The sequence below is a fragment of the Physeter macrocephalus genome, unplaced genomic scaffold (genome assembly GCF_002837175.3).
Source record: "Physeter macrocephalus isolate SW-GA unplaced genomic scaffold, ASM283717v5 random_3230, whole genome shotgun sequence".
Taxonomy (NCBI): Eukaryota; Metazoa; Chordata; class Mammalia; order Artiodactyla; family Physeteridae; genus Physeter; species Physeter macrocephalus.
Window position 1 is genome coordinate 1 of NW_021148516.1, and position 7,140 is coordinate 7,140.

A 7,140-nucleotide genomic window follows, 5' to 3' on the forward strand; every position below is an offset into this window, starting at 1 on the left:
GTTCCTGGCCAAGAGGACAATTGGGCTCTGGTTTCTGACCCTCTTCCAGGATGAGGATGTGTGGGTGGCTCACTTCCTTTAGCCCTCTGTCTGCCCACCCCCAACTGTGTCTTCAGAACCCAGTCAAAAGAGGCAACCTTGCCAGATAAAAGAAGTCCATAAGCACAGAGGAGGCCATGGTGGCAGGACCTTCCTGGGTGAGATCTCATCAGAGGTCCACGCTACCTCCTTACCTCTGCTGCCTTTGCCTGCCTGCCATAACAGACTTTGCTGATAAACTAGGGGAACTAGGTTGGAGTTAAATTTGTCACTAACAGAGGAGTTTGATGGAATTGATGAGGGAAGAGTCTGGAGGTTCATTACCACCCATTCTCCTCTGGATCTGCTCGTTTAGCACCCTTGAGCACTTGAAATATGGCTATGGGGTGGCAGGTAAGTGTAATTTTAACATACACAGCAGATTTCAAACACATAGTATGAAAAAAATGTAAAATATCTCATTAATCATCCTTGTATTGATCGCCTATTGAAATGATATTATTTTCTATATATTGAGTGAAATAAAATGTTATTAAAATCAATTTCACCTATTCCTCTTTACTTTTGAAAATTTACTTAGAGCTTTTAAAATCTGAAATTAAATCTGAAGCTCGTGTTACATGTCTATTGGACAGTGCTGCCCTAGATCCCTTTGATTCTTTCTGCTACATGACTGCCATATATGCCACCTCTAACCAGGATGCAAGGGACCATCGACCATTAAGTCTGGAAAAAACCTCAAAGGTTATCTGATCCAAACTTCTCATTTTATAGGTGTGGACACTGAAAGCCCAGAAGAAAGAAATGACTTAGCAAACCCAGCCTCACGACAAAATACAGTAGAAATTAAAAGCATTTCTTATCACTAACTTTGTGGCTGGCTGGGAGGCTAACAGGAATATTCCCTTCATCTTGGATCATTGATCTTTTAGTTCATTATATAAGATTTAAAATATGAAATCATTTAAAATATACAGTTAGTATTGTCCCAATCTGGTGGGGGTAGGGCCTGGGAGGGAACCAAGCAACTGAATTTATGACAACACATCCCAAATTAGTAAATAGCTCTGAGACAAAAAGATGATTTGAGTATTTGAACGTCTGGTTTCTAGTTCTGCTCTACTGTGAACATAAACATCTTTGGAATATACTGGTCTTTATCCTTTTTAGTAGCAGACAATGCATATTTAATCTAATGTAGGAGATGAATATAATGTTGGGACAAACTTCTTTGGCCTGGGACGAGTCCAGAGGCACCAGCCTACCTCTTGGGCTGAGTTCTATTATTTCCCATAACAGAGAGGCTCTGCCCACAACCTAAGGGTGAGCATGGAGTGGCCTGACCCAGAAGATAAACTCCAGCTTGATTTTCTCTCTCTTTATGAAACAAGCCAGAGACTTTGGGGGACTGGAGAGAATTTTGAATGTGGTCAATGTCTGTTTCTTAGAAGCTTATTAACAAAGCAAGACTCTTCTACTCACAGTCTTTACAATCAACTCCGCTGTAGCCAAACGCACACCTAAAATACAAGGAGTAGGAGACCACGGTAAGGAGCCTTGTGGGAGCAGGTCAGAGTTCCCACCCAACCTCCATGTCTTCCTTGCATCTTTCTTTCATTCTCTCCTCCCCGTTCCGTGTCCTCTTTCTCTTTTCTTCCTTACGCTCCCATTCTTCCAGGTGAGCGCCTTTCATGGCACTCTGGAAGGTTGAGGGGGTACACAATCCCGTGTGGTTCCATTTGCTACCAACTGAACGCTCCATCTTCTGAGCGCCAGGAGGATTCAGCAGTTTGGGCGAAGCCGAGTCCCAGAGGCATGGAGCTTAGTGGGACCCCCTCGGGCTGTGAGACCACCTGGCTCGGCCATTTATTTGCTGCCCTGTGAGTGGGGACATGTCATTTATATTCTCCGAGCTTCAGTTTCCTCACCTGAAAATGGGGAATAAATACATTCCTGACTGTTGCTGTATGAGAAGCATTACCTGCTGTGGTTCCCAGCACACGGAGAATGTTCAAAAATTGATGATGATGGTGGTGGTGACGGTGATGCTCTGTACCTACCAACTTATGCCAGTGAACCAACTTCTGGACCCTAAACTCATACACATGTGACAAGCTCTATCCTTTTTGCCTAGCTTCAGCTATGACAAGATGAAGAAGGAGTGATTTCTCTTACGGTTGACAGATCCCAAGATTATCTTCCTTGTAGCCTGGCAGGCACACGCACTTAGCCTTCCCGCTGTTCTTCACTAGGCATTGACTCTTGTTCTGTGTGTTGCAGTAATCAGGACACTGTGGACCCAAAGCTTCAAAAGAGAGTGATTTCTGGGTAATTTTCAGAAACAACCCCTTCAACACCAAAGTGACACATCACAGAATACAATTTTTTCACGTTGCTTTTTCTGGGTAAAACGAGGTGCTCAGTGGCTCTGCACTTGACGTGCGCCCTGTGAAGTGGCATGTGGGCCTCCTCACCAGCTCTTAGCCAAGGCCCTATCCAGGCCCACAGGACTAAAGGCAAAATTCACATCCCTCAGACTCTGAAATGCACATGGAAACTTGAGCAGGAAAGTGTGTACTTTGCAAATGCAAAAGGAGAGTGTGGAGGAGGCATGAAGAACATTTAGAAGCAGGTGGAACACTTACCAACACACAGAGGGAACTGTGGGTTCGGTCTCTGTAGCCCCGGTTTGCACTGACATAGTAAACCACTGGCACACTCATCTTGCCCATTTTTCTTACAACCATAATAATCACACCGATCTTCCTCTAAGGGGCACAAATAATTCAAAGACATATTTAGCAAGACAATATGGATAAGGTAACTTGTGAAAGCACCCCATTCCACTGTGGTTATTGTTGCCTTTTAACACATTTTGGGATTCAACCAATGAAAATCTGAGATTCTGAAATTCAGCTCCCCAGGGGATCTCTTCTATAACTATTTCCTTATATTATTCAATTAAAATTAATTCAATCCAGTGCAATGCAATGATGTTCCAAATCTCTTTGCTAGGTTCCACAAAGGATACAGTAGCTGCATAAGTTTTGGACCCCATCTTTGGAGAGTTACCTGTTTATACCCTTAGAGAGTCGCATCCAGCAACTCGTAATACAGACTTTAAGTACAGTGGGAATTCAGGGGCTCAGGTAGCTAAAGGTAACATCATGGAGGAGGTGGAAATTGGGCTAAGTCTTGAAAGATAGGGAAGATTTGAACAGTCAAAGGAGAGGCAAGGTCTAAGTGGAGTAAACAAGGCATGAAAAGAAGTAAAGGATTCTTGCACGGGAGTGATGGAGTTGTACTTGGGCAGGGGAGAGGCAGTGTGGTGAGGAGGAACAAAAGTGAGAATTCTTGGCTCTACTGTTGATTGGCCGTGGGCTTTTTTTCAATCATTTAATTTGTGGTGGGTCCAAGTTCCCTCCATCTATGAAATGGGCTAATGATTCTTGTTCCACATGATTGTTGTGAGAACTGAATGAACTAATGTAAATGCAATTGTCCACTATAAGATACTCAACGAGAAATCGTTCTTTTGTTCACTCATTGGTATAGCAGGGTTTGAATGTCAGGTTACGGACACTGACTTTTATCCTACAAGTCTGAGAATCCATTGACAGATTCTGAACAGAAGCATGGCATGAGAAAGCCGTCTTTTAGGTATGTTAGTCTACAAGCAGATTGGAAGACATTAGGGACAAAAAGATGAATCTGAGAATAGATTAGGGGGAGAGAATAGAAGCAGGTAGAACAGATATGTGGTTACTCTCTTCTAAACATCCCAAACCTGTAACTAACCTTCCTTCATTACCTGCCATTTGAAAATGCCTCTAAATAAAAACCAGAGAAAGAGATTCTACAACTTTTGACACAGAAAAGAGAATCTGTCTTTGCAGCAGACGCAAGAGAGCGGGAAAAGGTGTTTTTCTCTAAAAGTTCTGAGCTCTCCCTTCCATGTGCTGGGCGGCTCATGCTCCTGTGGCCACCCCTAGCTGGCATCATTTGGTAATCTGTTAATGTACCTAAGAGCACATGCCTGGTCTCAGAGTGGAGAGCTGTTGAGAAGAGTTGTCCAAAAAAAGAGCAATTCTCAGCATTGAGACCAGATGGTTTCAAGTCTTCCAGGGCTCAGAACCAAGGCAGTTACTAAGTAGAGCCAAATGAGAGAATTGCAAGGGTTCCCAACTTTATTTTGAAGAATGCACTGGTTATTTTCATCTGACAACCACTTGGAGTGGTCAGTCCCCATGCTGATGGGGATCCTCAACTTCCTCACACTTGCTAGAAGTCTCACTCAGCCAAAAGCAGGGCATATGATAAGGTTTTTGTCTTGCCTTGCTGACAGTTTCACCTTCCGGGGGTAGAGGTTCTGACGGCATGAATTGCTACTCTGGACCAAATTCTGACCCTGAGGAGAAATTTATCGGCAGGTAGAAGTGATGAGTCCCTTGGAAGACAAGGACCAAGTGATAGCCAGAAAGAGGAGTATGACTGTGAGAGAGTAAATACTGAAATGTTCAAAAAGGATAAGGTGTAGTTCCATGGCATGAGACTCTGGAAAATGAAAACAGTTCAGGAAAGTAAGAAGCTCTGAAAATGTAATTCTAACTGTGCAGCTGCAGATGATCCCAAGAAGCTGTAAAAAAAAAAAAAAAAAAAAATGGGAGAGGGTCAGGTAATATAAGAAACTGGCATGGTTTGCACAGGAAGTTCTCAGATGAGAGACATAAAATATAAAAAGAAGGTCCCATAACCAAAGATGGAATATTAAAAGTGTGACAGAGACAGTCTAGAGTCCCAAATGAGCTCAGGCTTGCCACAAACAAAACCCAAAACAACAACAACAACAAAAATCCAACAACAAAGAGCAAAGGGTTAAAAATTTTAAATGGGCAAATGAATGAAAGGGTGTGTATGTCTTCCATGTTACAGGGGCTCATGGAAAGGCCAGGCCTGGTTGGTGTAATGTTGATGAATGACATGAGAAAAACAGAATGGCTTCAGAACAATGTTTCTCCAGTCTCTTCTGCCAGGAAATAATACTTGGATGGAAAAGAGTTGAATGGACATTGCTAAAGGGACCGCAGCCCGTGGAGCGGGTACAGTGCAGGGGAGCCCCCATCTTTTCTGATAGAATTTTAAGTGTTTTATTCCAGAGCATTTACATTCCAGGTCCTGAGAGAACAGTGAGCATCTGTGAAATCTCGAAAAAGAGAGAAGGTGCTAGAAAACTATAAATGAACAGAATTTGATTATATTTTCAAAAAGAAAAATAAGCTTTGCAAACTAGGACATGGAGGTTACAATAAGCAAAAAGCAAAAATTTAAGAGTCTAAAAAAGGAGTCACAGAAGGATCAAAACGAAAGATGAGGAAAGGCAGAATGGGATCAGGAGAATGGTGAGTGGAGGTCCAGAGAGAAGAGGACTTCAGGAATGGGAGGATTCTAGTATCAAATGCTACAGAAAAGTCAGATAAGTTGTGTCTCAACAGAGGTCTTTGGGTTTGGCAACCAGGACTGAGAACCAGTTGCACAGAGCTGCCCCCAGGGCTGGCCCTGGACACCTCTGAGATGAGGAACTCCTGATGACTGCTGTGGTGATGGCAGTAATAGTGCCAGTTTATTCCTGCCTTCCTGTGTCCATGCCCCTTCGTACGGCCTGCCACACTGTGCTTTGTCATGTGAATTGCCTTGGCCATCAGGACAGTTGTAAATATAACATTAGCAGAGAGTGAGAAGTACCTGTGTACTGAAATGTGCCCTCTTGCTGCTCTGGAAACCCTTTTGGACTAACCTGCTGGAGGATGAGAGATCATGTGGAGCAGAGACAAACTGTCCAGCTGAGCCATCTTAGATCAGTCAGCACTCAGCTGATCTACCTGGCAGCTAATGGTCGATGCTTAAGTGAGCCCAGCAGAGATCAGCCGAGCCCCGCCTAGATGAGCAGAACCGCCCAGGTAAGCCCAGCCCAAATTCTGACCCACAGAATTATAGCGTTATAATAAATAAATGGTTCTTGTTTAGGCCACTAAGATTTGGGCTGTTTGTAACACAGTAAAAATGAACTGTTAACAGCTTGTCCTGTGGGGTGTGTGTCCGCCTAAAGGGAAATAGTATAGATAAAACTTTCTATAGCATTTGGAAAGCTAAAACTTGGTATAGAGCCCTCTTGTTTCTCCTTTCTTCATCTTTCCTGGTCCAGAGGCTATGTGTCCAAGACTACCTTCCAAGAAGAGGAACAAACTAGTCAGTCTGATGACTTGGGGGATGGTTATAAAGGAGCAGAAGCCAAATGACAGGGGAAAGGGAGGGAGGAAGAAAGGACAGATTCAAAGGAAACTGGGAGATGTCCGTGGATTCAATTATCCAGTGCTTCTGGTCCCCTTCAAACATATAATAGAAAAATTTATGAAAAAGTAGATAGGTCTTCAGGTAATCGTTGTATAAAATTATTTCATACTTACTGATGTATCCTGTAAACTCAGGTGCACTGGATTCAATTGCTTTTTTAATGGTACGTGTTATGTTTTCTTCAGTCTGTTTTGTAGTTTCTGTAAAAATGTTTACTACAGCTACACCAACAGCAGGTATTTCAGATCTTGCTGAAGGAGACGGGCTAAAAATGAAATAAATCCGTCACTTGATGAATTGAATTGAATTGAAGCATCAAGAAATTGGTCTTCACAGCAGAAGCAAGAAGAAATACAATTCTGCAGCCTGTGGAAGGAAAACCACATTCACAGAAAGACAGACAAAATGAAAAGGCAGAGGACTTTGTACCAGATGAAAGAACAAGATAAAACCCCAGGAAAACAACTAAATGAAGTGGAGATAGGCAACTTTCCAGAAAAAGAATTCAGAATAATGATAGTGAAGATGATCCAAGACCTAGGAAAAAGAATGCAGGCAAAGATCAAGAAGATACAAGAAATGTTTAACAAAGACCTAGAAGAATTAAGAACAAAAACCTAGAAGAATTAAAGAACAAACAAACAGAGATGAACAATACAATAACTGAAATGAAAAATACACTACAAGGAATCAATAGCAGAATAACTGAGGCAGAAGAACAGATAAGTGACCTGGAAGACAGAATGGTGG

At 42.5% G+C, this 7,140-nt stretch overlaps 1 long non-coding RNA gene across 2 annotated transcripts; it reads right to left on the reverse strand.

Annotated features, from left to right (window-relative positions):
- Window positions 1-1,394: 1,394 nt before the first annotated feature.
- On the reverse strand, window positions 1,395-7,037 carry LOC112063103 (uncharacterized). Of its 2 annotated transcripts, XR_008616919.1 has the most exons (4): window positions 6,504-7,037; window positions 2,685-2,807; window positions 2,021-2,344; window positions 1,395-1,559 (listed from the first exon to the last, which is right to left on the reverse strand). It is a non-coding gene; the product is annotated as an uncharacterized lncRNA (long non-coding RNA). The 2 variants fall into 2 exon arrangements; XR_002890916.2 differs by having other exon boundaries at window positions 1,395-2,344; window positions 6,504-7,025.
- Between the last annotated feature and the right edge of the window lie 103 nt (window positions 7,038-7,140).